Here is a 13,560-nt window from a genome sequence, read left to right as displayed (position 1 = left end):
CATTCTTGCTCTTTGCCTCAGAAATGATTAGTTGAGCTTGTCCCCCACCGATCAATCGGAACAAAGTGTTTTTCAACCAAACATTGGTTAAGCTTTCCTCCTAATCCCAGGTCCCAGAATTTTGGTCCACCCTTAGCAAGAGCCAGCAAGCAGCCCCTCCTTAAGGGCCCCTCCTTAAACTAGGCTGGCCTCAGGGTGAGACATTCTCTGACCTGCTCTCCCACCCTTTCCCCACACCCAGCTTGTTTACCCTCCTCCCAGTAAGAGAGAAACACTTTTCAACTAACTCTTGAGACACTTGGAGACCTTATGGCCAGAGTTTTCTCCCTATTGTGATAGTTCCTGTCTTCCCCTTTGCAGTAATCCTTTTGAATAAAGCCTCTCCTTCCCAAATCCAAATTTGTTTTTTATTTGCCCATTTTTACAGGCAGGGGAAGGATACCTCAGAGGAGGTCCAGCCCTGAGGCTGACTCCCTTCAGAAACCAATGTTTACTTGCCTTTGTTTACCTTGTACTAAGTTGGATCAATGTACTGTGATTAAAAAACAAGCATTTTGCTACATTTGCATACTTTAAAAGGACTTCATAGATGTAACCCATCAGCAGCATGTGTCCCTAGCTAAGAATGGTGTTGTCAGAAAATCCTGGGCTCTGGGAAGAGCTTGCCTATCACCTGCCGCAGCTGTGCAGCATAGTGACGTCATCTTCCCAAGCCTTATTTTTTCCCCACTACCAGACGTAACCAAATGGCAGTCCCTGGGCCAGATTCAGCCCCAGATTTCCTTATTTGGTCCACATAGCATTGGAAATATTTCTTTTAATTACTTACCACCATTTTCTAAAAATCAGGAGACTCTCATGAATCTTCCAGCTTCTCTTGAAAAATAGGAGCTGGAAACATTGTTTGCATCCCCCCAAAGGGCAACACATCTTCTTAACCCACCTGCTTCTTCACTTATTTAAATTACCTGCTCGGTCTGTAGCCTGGAATTGTTAACCCTGATCATGACATGGAGCAAACAGTACTTCTCTCATTTAGTTGTTTTGAGGTCAAAACAAGATCAAGTCTAAAGTGGCTCCCAGTAGGACCTCCATAATTGGTACCTCTCCATCCTTCCTTGCTGGTATTTAGGCTTATGTAAGGCTTACATTGGCTTTTAAGCATTCAAATAGATTTTCTACCTTGAATACATGGCTGATGATTAAAAATAACCACAAAAGAAAGGTTAGAAGAGGAAAAGAAGCTGATTTCAGAATCTTGAAAAAATGTGTTTGCAAGATAAACCTTTTTCTTTAAGATTTAAATCTTAGACTGTAGTTATGTCTTCTAAATGAAACATTCAATCAATGAGATTGTTCACGGGTAAAATAGATGTTTGCCCTACACTGTGCCAAAAAACTGACTTGATTGATTTTACAATTAAATTGCGGGAGGTGGCTGATTGTTTTTGCAAATTCATCCCTTGTCCTTTATTTATTTGGTTTAAAGTTTAGCCATTGAACATTACAGTGAAGCCACTAGTTCACCTTGAACTGACAAAAGCAAGGACGGTTGCCAATCGAAAGGACCATATATAATAACATGTGTCACAACTCTTATGGATTTTTGAGTCCAACTCTTCCTTGAAAATTTGCATCTGATCACTGGAATATGAAGGTTAGAATCTCTACCTTGAGTTCAGCTCTGGACCATCAAAGCTGCCTCAACTTCCCTTTGCTCATCGAGAGGGCTCAAAAGTTTTCATGAGAACTCACTGGGGGGTTCCGTTCCATTTCCCTCTCTGAAGATTTCTTTGCAGATCCAAACCTTGAAGAGGCTTCTCCCTCCTACCAGGCTTGCTTGTGCTCCCTACTAAGTCTCCTGTGACCAACTACATTATTTCAAAACTCCCAAGTGGTTCTTCCTCCCCCTAATCCTTGCTGAGTTCTGAAACCAGTGTCAATGTCAAGAATGATGGGCTTAGTTCAACAGCTGTCAGAAGAACACCCCCCCCCCGGCCCCCGCTCCATTTACAGAGTCTACAGACACCTCACATCAGGCCCTGAAGCCCCCATGTCTGGGCATGAAGTACAGGGTGGAATTTGGCAGAGACCTGCCAACCTCACCTCCTGGACTTGCAACTTCTCCCAGCCTCAGGTTTCTTCTCCTTCACAATACCTACAATATTTTCTTCTAGATGCTTCTCCTGGCCTGGCTTCTCTTCTTTGCTTTTGGGAAAAAAAACCCAAAAAACAAAAAACTATGTGTCTTCTTTTCCCAGGGGGAGGTCTTTGGAGGCTTCTGGTCTTTTCACAGGTTGCTTTCATTTTTTTCTTTTTCTTTTTTTTTTTTTAAAGATTTTATTTATTTATTTGAGAGAGAGAATGAGATAGAGAGAGAGAGCATGAGACGGGGGAGGGTCAGAGGGAGAAGCAGACTCCCTGCCGAGCAGGGACCTCGATGCGGGACTCAATGCGGGACTCGATGCGGGACTCCAGGATCATGACCTGAGCCGAAGGCAGTCGCTTAACCAACTGAGCCACCCAGGCGCCCCGCTTTCATTTTTTTCTTAAACTTTGGTTGTGAAGCAAAATGTGGCAAATTTAAATGTTTCATTAGCTCTTCAAGAAGGTGCTTCTCTGCTTGCTCTGTAAACTCTTCCCAGGACCCAGTGAAAGTTTAGGCACTTATTTTGGGTTTTGGAAGTGAACTAGCACCCTCTACAGGCCAATCTTTTCGTAAGTATGAGAAACCCTATCTCACAATAGAGTGGACATTTCTAATGCCAGTGCCTAAGGCAAAAAATTGCATTTGTCAAAATTATCCATGAAAATCCCTGAAATTTTCAGCCAGCATAAAAGCCAAAACATTGATTCTTCTGTTTCTGTTTGAATTTGGTGGCTGCCTCCCTTTATCTGGAGCAGCGACCCTTCAACAGGGGAAGGAAGATGAGGTTAAATAAAGAGACAGTCTCTTTTTCTCCACCCCTCTTTTTGTCTCTCCTGCCCCCAATTTATTTCAAGAAGCTGGCATTCTTCAACTCCCATTAGGTATATTCACTGGGCAACGTTTATTACTGTCTACTAGGTGCTGACCACCGTTCTAGGTTCTCACACACAGAGATCCCCACTTTCATGAAGCTCACACTCCACATGTAGGTTTGAAAAGAGATGCTTTTTTTGGAGAGTGCTAAGTACTCCGACCTTGCTGTTTGCCTGGCTTTGCTGCACTTCACTCCTGGGCTGCCTGCACTCCTGCACTTTACTCCTGGGATGGCTGCCCTTTCCTCCTTTGCTAATACCCATGGCTGCTTCAGCCTCCCAGGCCCTGCGGCCCCCGTAGCTGTGGGGGCATCTTTCACACCCAGGGCCAGACAGGCAAGGCTTCCTCAGTGGCTGCCTGGAGGGGCAGTCATAACCTCTCAGAATATGGGGGAGTAGTCACGCCCCACTGGATGAATTTGACCAGTAAGAGGCCAAAAGTCAGAAATTGCTGCCACGTGAATTCCTCTCCTCTGTCACCCGCCTAGTGAGCCAACGCCTTGCCTATATTGCCTTCACCTGGTAGCTTGTTAGAAATGCAGACACTCAAGCCGAGGTACAGACCTCTGCAATCAAGGCTGTATTTTAACAGGGTCCCTGGGAGGTGCACATGCACGCTAATGTCTGAAATGCATTGCTGTAACACACAGCTGGTCCACAACAAAACAAAACCAGCGCCTAGACACATCCTACTAAGCCACTGAAAACCAAGGGTAAAGAGAAATATCTCCCTAAGGCAGCCAGAGGAAAAAAGACATCTGCAGAGGATCAAAGAATTACAGCAGTCTTCTCGTCAGAAGCGTTGCAAGCCAGAAGAACAAACTGTCAAAAATAGCTTTCAAAAATGAAAGATAAATAAAGACTTTTTCCAACAAACACACACTGAAAGAATGAATTACGAGCAGTCCGGTACTCCTGGAAATCTTAAAGAAATTTCTTCAGACAGAAGTGATGTTATACCAGACAGAAACTTGGATCTGCACAGAGAAATAGTGCTAGAAATGACGTAAATGAAGGTAAATGTGAAAATTTTTTAAGCTCTATTTTCTCTAAAATGGTAGGTGACTTAATAAAGCAAAAATCGCATCACCATAGGATTGTATACGGTACATATAAAGGAAAATGCAGCTGCACGGTAGCACAAAAGATGGGAGGCGTGAATCGGGAGTATATTGTTATAGGATATAGTATTTGCAGGTAGACTGCACTTATTTAGAGATCAACCGAATTGACCTAATTGACCTTGTAAAACAGTCCCAAAAGAGAATTAAAAAAGAAAAATATGCTTTTCAGCAATAACAGAAATAAACCAGACATTAATAACAGAAAGATATCTGGAAAATCCTTAAATATTTGGAAATTCAACAACATACTTCTTTTTAAATTTTTTTAAATTAAAAAAAATGTGTGTTTCTCTATTTTTTTTTAATTTTAACTGTAGTATAATTAACATACAGGGTTATATTAGTTTCAGGTTAAACAACACACTTCTAAATAACCCATCGCCAGAAAAGGAGGTCATGAGGGAAATTACCAAATATTGTGAGTTAAATGAAAATGAAAAATGTCAGTGACATGCAGTTAGTGTTACAGGGAGATGATTAAATTTTCTAGCCACCACCCCCCCCACCCACACCCCCATTGGTTTCTAGGTCACTACCTAGGTGCTTCTTTGTTGTAGAGAATAGAGGAAATAGGGTAAAGCAAAAAGAAAACTAAAAAATCCAAAGAGGCTCAGCTGATATCCCTAATAGTGAACTGAGGCACAAATGAAGGAAAAGTGTCCAGTAGAGCTTTCTGAAATAGAGAGAGACTGTGGAGAACATTAATTTGGGGGAAGCCGCTGCAGAGCACATAAGAGAATTTAGTGATAAGAAAGGTGTCTGAAGTGTATTTCAAAGAGTTTTAAAAATATACCCCAGCTTCAATATTTTATCAAAAGACTAAACAAAGAATTCAGTTTCGTTTGATTTTATTTTTCTGGAGGTGGCTGTATCTTTGAATGTGACACCAACCTCTCGAGGCCCCATCTAGCCAGAAACAGGCCTCTCCACTCCCCTCTGTTATCCATTTCACCAAGGAGCACTTCCTTTTTCCACATTCTCCTGAAGTCTACAGGTTCTTTTGTAATTTGTGTTCTTCCTGAATGCCTCTCTGGGTATTCATCGGTTTCCTTTCCTTTACAAGTAAGAGTCTTTGTAAGAAAGGGGCCTTGGGGTACCTGGGTGGCTCAGTTGGTTGAGTGACAGACTTTGATTTCAGCTGCTCTGGTCTTGATCTCAGGGTCATGAGTTCAAGCCCCATGTTGGGCTCCACACTGAGTGTGGATCCGAGCCTACCTTAAAAAAAAAAAAAAAAAAAATTAAGGAAGAGGTCTCATGCACTCTTCCTGCCCAGGGAGGATTAGACCCCTCAAGCCCTCTAGGAATGGCCCTTAAGATCTCACACTTACTCTGAGAATATATAACCTTTTATTTTCATCAGGCATCTGGATGACTTGAGCATTTTGAAGTCCCATACGACTTCCCTTTCCCCACCCCAGCAAATGATGGGCACATGACCCAAATGAACCCAGGAATTTAAGTCCAGAACATACAGACACACAGTTGGAAGATGGCTGGGGCTGAATCATCTTGCTGGCAGTCTCCAAAATGTCCTATTCTAGGAATTCCTGGTACGGAGATCCTGGGAGCTGTCCTGGTTTGGTTCTTTCTGAGACCGGTTTTCTTTTTCCAATTCTGCATTTTCTTGTATTATTCCTATCAGTTCGTTATTGTTTGAGTTAGCCAGAATCTGTTTCTGTTGTTTGCAAGTGGAGGATCTTAACTGAGACACGTGACAACATAAAAATGGTGCTGAGTGCTGTGCCAATTCTGTTGAGTTGATCCTGCTCGTGTGGATGTTGGGCTGGGCAATGACTCAGTGGTCTCACGGTTTCCTCCATTTATTCTGCTCTGACACTTCTGATCTTAAGTCGACCATGTGCTGGGACATCACTTGGCCCTTACTTGGTGCAAACACATTATTTATGTTTTGAGTTCACATTTGTTCTTTATTTATTAGTCTGTATGTAAAGTAGGGGTACCCGAAACCATACAAAACCACCCGGGTCTTGAAAGTGAATAGCATCCCTCAGTTATAAAGTGGCCATTCAAATGATCCAGAATATGTTTGTATTAATTTTTTGACATTATCATTGAAAGGAAAACATGTAACTTAAAAACTTTAAAAAGGCTGTGTGGTGGCCCTGTACTTCATGTTGTAATTCATAGACCTCATCACTCTCCCTTCGTTCTTGGTGGGGATCAGTCTCAGCCTTGACAAATATATGGTTGAGTACCGTAAACTTAAGAAGTTAACATGTGCTGACATGAACAGAAAAGTCACAAAAAAGGAAGCACAGGTGGTCAATAAATATAGGAAAATGTGTTTTTATTTTATTTATTTATTTGAGAGAGAGAGAGCACACAAGCAGGGGGAGCAGCAGAGGGAGAGGGAGAAGCAGACTCCCTGCTGAGCAGGGAGCCCGACGTGGGACTTGATTCCAGGACCCTGGGATCGTGACCCAAGCTGAAGGCAGATGCTTAACTGACACCCAGCTGCCCCAGGAAAATGTGTTTCATTTCAGTAAGATCAAAGATGTTTAATGCATCAGTCATGATGGTCTAGGTAATGCTACAGTAACACTCAACCCCAAATCACAGTTGCTTAACACAACCAAGGTTTCTTTTTTGCTTATATTTTTCATGGTTTAGCTAGAGGCTTTGTTCCATAGGATTGATTAAAATGGCATATCCATGTTAATCAATTATTTGAACCAGGCCAGTTTCTGGAATGTTATTGCTGGCAACCAATAGCCCGAGTGAAAGACAGCTCTGTAAGGTCTTGCACTGGCAATGAAATACTCAGCCCAGAGTGATAAGTGTCATGTGTATTCACAACTCAGTGGCCAGAACAGATCACCTAGCCTCAAAGGCCATTAAATTCAATCCTACTGTGGGATCAGGGGGTGGAAAGTCAGAAATATTTGGTGTGCAGCGTTAACAACTACAACATGTCATCAGAACACTAATAACCTGTTATTTTTCACCTATCAGATTGGTAACTTTATAAAGATAAATAAAACCTGGTCTCACAAGTGTGTGGTAGCAGGTACTCTCATACATCAGGAATGAAAGTTTGTACATCATTTCTGAGGTCGGTGTGTTAGTAAATGTACACACACACACATACACACACACAGTGTGCATAGTCTTTACCCTACAATTCCCTCTAGGAATTTAACCTAAAGAGATATTCACAACTGTGAAAAGACAGGTTTACAAAAGCATTCATTCCAGCATTGTGTGTGTAACAGTGGACAAATGGGAACGACCCATAAATGCAAGAGCATTGTAATGGCTGAACACTTTACGTTACAGCTGTACCATACCCTATGCTTACAAAAGATCTATAACTAAGTAGTATCTTTCCTTTCCTTTCTTTTTTTTTTTTAAGATTTTATTTATTTATTTGTCAGAGAGAGAGAGGCACACAAGCAGGGGGAGAGCGGCAGGCAGAGGGAGAAGCAAGCTCCCTGACAAGCAAGGAGCCCTATGCGGGACTCGGTCCCATGACCCTGGGATCACGCCCCCAGCCGAAGGCAGATGCTTAACCGACTGAGCCACCCAGGTGTCCCAGATCTTTATTTTTGAAAGTTAAATGACAAAGCAACCTACACACACTTGGTGTAACTTCTCACTGCTCTCTGCAAGCGGAAAAAAGCACCTCAGAGTTCTTCCTGTCTATCCTTCGATGATCACAGCCCCTTCAGCAGAGCCTGGATAGTTGCTATTAGGACCCCAGGTAGGGCTGTCCTTCCACAGGTAACTCTAAGGCTGTTTTATAGCTCAGGTCTTCTGCATCCACAGAAGCTATGCTCCATTTTCCCCAGAGGCTTATTTATGCTCAGGATTAGGGAAGACATGGAAGTGCAAAGTCCTTTCCCGGAGTTCTTTTCAGTTGAGTTCTCCTTCCCTCCTGCTCTCTAGGGACTAGTGGAACACCCCGATCCTCTGATCCTCTTGCTTGGATTCCTCCTTCCTCCCTCGCTTTCCTCCTTATTACCTTCTTTTCTTTCCTGTTTCCTTAAAAGGAACATTGAGTAGTGTTAAGTTTCAGGCACTGTACCCAGTACTAGGAACACCACAATGAACAACAGACTCTTTCTGCCCCCCCCTGGAGCATTTAATCCATTAGGGAAAAGAAGAAAGAGGCAACTGTAATATGTCCCTGTGGTAGGCACCTCTGAGATGGCCCAGTACTCCCTGCCTCCTGGCATTCATGCCCTTGTATAATCCTCTCTCCTGAGTGTTGCCTGGACTCAGTGATTTGCTTCTAACAAACAGAATATGGCCGAGCAGTGGGATGTCACTTCCGAGATTAGGTGATAAACAGATTGGCTCGCATCATGAGCTCCCACCACCACCTCCCGGCCCCCCCACCCCCCACAGGGGAAGCACACCACCATGCGCCTCAGCTCAGTGCTACACTTCCAGTGTCATTTGTCAGAAATAGTGGCTCATTCGGTTAAGCATCTGCCGTCAGGTCAGGGATCGAATCTCACATGGAGCTCCTTGCTCAGCGGGAAGCCTGCTTCTCCCTCTGCCTGCCGCTCTCCCCCTGCTTGTGTGCCTCTCTCTCTCTGACAAATAAATAAATAAAATCTTAAAACAAACAAACAAAAAGAAATAGAAGGCAACTGTAAACACAACCACAAGGAAAGCAAAACAATTATGTTCAATCCTAACAAGAGGAGATTGCCCATTGAACACTCTGTATTTAAGACCTCCTTGTTCCTTCTGTCTGCGTCACTCCAAAGAAAAGAGGTGATAAAACTTCAGTAGTACCAACCTGGAATATTCTTTAATATGATCAGGATTAAAGAGGATTGAAAAAGGAATCATATGATTTTATTTTTATTATTTTTATTTTTTAATGTAATTTATTATAGTTATTGCCGCATCCAGGTACATGTATGTGTAACATTCACCTCTTTTCCATGACACTTTGCAAACACTGCCCTGCACAAATCAGCCAAGACCCTCGCCCACAGAGACAACTCAGTGCTCTTAGCCAGGGAAAGCTGTGTTTTTGTTGTTGTTGTTGTTGTTTGGGTTTTTTAAAAAAAATTTTAAGGAGGCTCCACCCCCAGCATGGGTCTTGAACTTAAAACCCTGAGATTGAGAATTGCATGCTCTACGGACTGAGCCAGCCAGGCGCCCCAGGGAAAGCCAGACCCAAGACAATAGTTCTGCACCTGGGTGTGTGGCATAGTGGGGTTCCATGAAGTTTCATGGTGTGTTACCAGAGTTTGATCAATATATAAAATTGATTTCCCCCCTCCAGCTGAGGATACAGATTTTTATGTATGTATGACAGAAGGCTTGGCAAAGTGAGTTGGGTATCCCACTCTCCCTTCTTAAGAAACATCGCCTTTCTGTGGGAACAGTGAATTGGAATAGTAGTCAGGACTATAGCCACTCAAAGGCTACATAGCAATAAAGGGTAACCCAGTGAATAGTAAAATAACTCAGGAAAGTCTTTTCAGTTTTCCAAAACTTGATTTTTAAAAACCATTCACCTTGGGGTGCTTGGCTGGCTCAGTTGGAAGAGCATGCAACTCTTAACCTCAGGGTCCTGAATTAGAGTCCCATGTTGGAGGTAGAGATTACTAAAAATAAATAGATAAACTTTAAAACCAAACCAGAACAAAACAGAACAACAACAAAAACTCATTTACCTTTAATGCCTTTGAGCACACTGTCCAAACTTCTAGAATTCATAGATGTACCTAATCCTCCCATTTTAGGGTTGAGCAATCAAGTCAAATGTCAACATTCCTGCAGTACATTCTTGTGCATTTATAGGAATGAATACTTCTTATTCATTTGTTCTGTCAAAGCAATAAAATATGACCAGTGATTTGTGGTGATAAAATTCTCTCTGAAATGCTTCCTAAAATGCAACTTGATTTTTTTCTCTCTCTAAGATATATTATGAAAAACACTCTGAGTTTGTAAATGATTTGTTCCAAGTGACAACAGAAAATAACATTTCCTAAAGGAACAGTATTTGTCCTTTCTCAGAATGGGATATGCCTGATGTATTTTTAGATCAAACAGTGTGGTCATGCCCTGGAAATTCAGGGGTGGGGGAAGAGGAGTGCAGGGCAGCAGCTGGGGGTACAGTTTTGGGCATAATAACAGAAGAAGGAGGTACAGGGTCAGAGAATTACTATTTCTCCTCCAGTGCAGAACTGGGCCATGTTTGGGTGCCTGCAGTGAGCTTGGCAGAAAGTCACTGGCTTCCTCAAGCTGTTATGTTCCACAGGACTTGCTGTCTACATGACTGTCTTAGTGAATGGCCTATTTTGTAAACTAAATGCCACAGTATTTCCACATATCCAAATTAGAAGAACTATGCTGACCTAAAATATGAAAATCTATTGAAATATCAGACTTGATTATTTTTTTGCTGAAATTTTAATAGCGATTCTTGCCTAGCATCCCCCAAATGATTTTATTTTTAAAAAGATTTTATTTCTGTATGTATTTGAGAGAGAGAGAGTGTGTGGGAGCGGGGGGGAGGGACAGAGGGGGAGAGAGAGTCTCAAGCAGACTCCCCGCTGAGCATGGAGCTCCATCCCACAACCCCAAGATCGTGACCTGAACCGAAACCAAGAGTTGGACACTTAACCAACTGAACCACCCCTAGCATCCTCAAAATGACTTTAAATAAGAATCTAACTTGTATTGAAATGTTTGAGTCCCAGACAGGAAAAAAATAAGTCAAGAGAGGAGACTAGAGAGGAGGGATTCAAGTAACACTTTCTCTCTTTGTGACTTACCCACCACTATTTTCTGGCCTCGAAGGAGATTTCACAGAAGCAAAATAAGTTCTGTTTGCTTAAAAGAACAAATCAATAATAATTCCATTTAATTGGGACATTAATAACAGAGGAAAAAGGACAGATTGCCGTACTCCAGCCGGTCAGCCTCAGGGCATGCAAGACCACATATCTGGCTGGTGGGGAGGAAGTGGAGGCTAGAACCAGGCTCAGGAACAGGATTTGGTTGTGGCTCTGACCCCCACAGATGCTGGCCGGTGGTCCAAGTTAATGTTCAAAGGGGGGGAATAAAAAATGTAATTGCATCCCATGCTGATACCTAAGGGGGTCCAGTTGACAGGTGGAGCATGTCAACCAAGGACTCCATGCATAGGTGACACTTCAAGTTAGCAGGGAACTCATATCATACTTGCAAATCCTTCATCTTTTTGGAGTAGAACCTTAGCCAGCAACTCAGGAATCAGTGAAGAGTCTCTAGACCCCCAAGAGGAGGAATGATGAGATTTGGCAATGCTCCAGCAGAGCAGAGCTGGGCTCTCCTCAGGGAAATGAAGGCAAACTAGACACCCCCCCCCCATAGTGAGATTTAGGGGAGTGTTATAACTCAATGGACCCACCAAATGCATCACAGACATTGGGCCTACAGAAAAACAACTATTTTCAGAACCCACCCACTTGCAAAACTGGGCTTCAGTGAGGCTAACTTAGAAGATATGAGATAACCAAAGTACTTTGCCCTGGCAAGTAGAATCTGCAGTACTCATTGAAGGTGTGCTGAAGGCATAGTCCTATACTATATTTTATGGAAAGAAAGTATAAAAGAATTTATAGGATCCCAAATGTCCAATAAACAAATGAAAGGTGCCCAACCTCATTGGCAATCAGGGAAACGCAAGTTAAAACCACAATTAGGAGCATTTCACACCCATCAGGTGTACATGAGAACAGCACTACAGCATTGCAAAAAAATTAAAATTACCTAAACATTCATCAATAGGATGGATATTTGACTTAGCAGCAAATATTTGTGGTAATTTGAATTTTGTATTATATTTTGCAATGCAATGCTATAAAAATGCTATAAAGCAGTGAACATGAATGAACATGAGCCAGTAGAGAAAATTGACAGCACATTCATGAAACGAATAATGTATTTCTAGAGCAACACAAGCTTAAGTTGTAGAATGTATCTAAATATGTAAGTTAATGCAGAAAAGCACTTTGTTCTTATTTCTAACATAGCACTTGCAGATTCAACTGCACATTTTTTAAAAAGATTTTATTTATTTGAGAGAGAGAGAGAGCACGAGCGGCAGAGGCAGAGGGAGAAGCAGACTCCCCACTGAGCAAGGAGCCTGATATGGGGCTTGATCCCAGGATCTGGAGATCATGACCTGAGCTGAAGGCAGTCACTTAACCGACTGAGCCACCCAGGGACCCGTCTATTGTACATTTTTATTTAGATGTCCAGTAACCCAATATGACAGTAAGTTTTTTTATTAAAGTATAATTGACAAAAAAACATTATATTAGTTTCAGGTGTACAACATAATGACTCGATACTTGTATACATTGTAAAATAATCACCAAACTAAGTCTATTTACCACCCATCCTCACACAGAGTTAGAGAAAAATATTTTTCTGTAGAACTTCCAAGATCTACTTTCTTAGCAACTTTTAAGTATGCAGTCTATTATTGACTATAGTCACCATGCAGTGTATAATATCCCCATGACTTATTTATTTTATAACAGTAAGTTTGTACCTCTTGATCCCTTTCACCCATTTAGCCCATCCTCCTCCCCTGTAGCAGCCACCAATCTGTTCTCTGTATCTGTGAGTTTTGTTTCTAGATTCCCCACATATAATGGAAGTCATGTGGTATTTGTCTTTCTCTGACTTAGTTCATTTAGGGTATCATGTTGTTGCAAATGGCAAGATATTTGCAAATTATATACCCAATAATGGGTTAATATCCAAAATATGTAAAGAACTGAAACAACTCAATAACAAAAAAACAATCTGTTTAAAAAATGGGCAGAGGGTGTGACTAGACATTTTTCCAAAGAAGACATACAAATGGCCAATGGGCACATGAAAAGATGCTCAGTATCACTCATCATCAGGGAAATGCAAATCAAAACCACAATGAGATATCACCTCACACCTGTCAGAATGGCTAACACCATTCTAACACCAAAGGCGAACACCAATAACACAAGAAATAACAAGTGTTAGCACGTATGTGGAGAAATGCAGTGTTAGTGGGAATGCAAGCTGGTGCAGCCACTATGGAAAACAGTATGGAGGTTCCTCAAAAAATTAAAAATAGAGCTACCCTACGATACAACAATTTCACTATTGGGTATTTACCCAAAGAAAATGAAAACACTAATTCAAAAAGATATCTATACCTTTATGTTCATTGCAGCATTATTTACAATAGCCCAAATATGGAAACAACCTAAGTGTCCATTGATGGATGAATGGATAAAGAAACTGGGAGATACACACACACACACACACACAACACACACAACACACAACACAGTGGAATACTACTTGGCCATAAAGAAATAAAATCTTGCCATTTACAACAGTAAGTGAAGGCAGGAACCATGCCGAATGCCTTTACAGAATGAGTACTGAA

The sequence above is a fragment of the Leptonychotes weddellii genome, chromosome 5 (assembly GCF_054177405.1).
Source record: "Leptonychotes weddellii isolate Sample4059 chromosome 5, ASM5417740v2, whole genome shotgun sequence".
Lineage (NCBI taxonomy): Eukaryota > Metazoa > Chordata > Mammalia > Carnivora > Phocidae > Leptonychotes > Leptonychotes weddellii.
The sequence above is the reverse complement of the archived record's forward strand: the minus strand, read 5'-3'. Positions refer to the sequence as shown.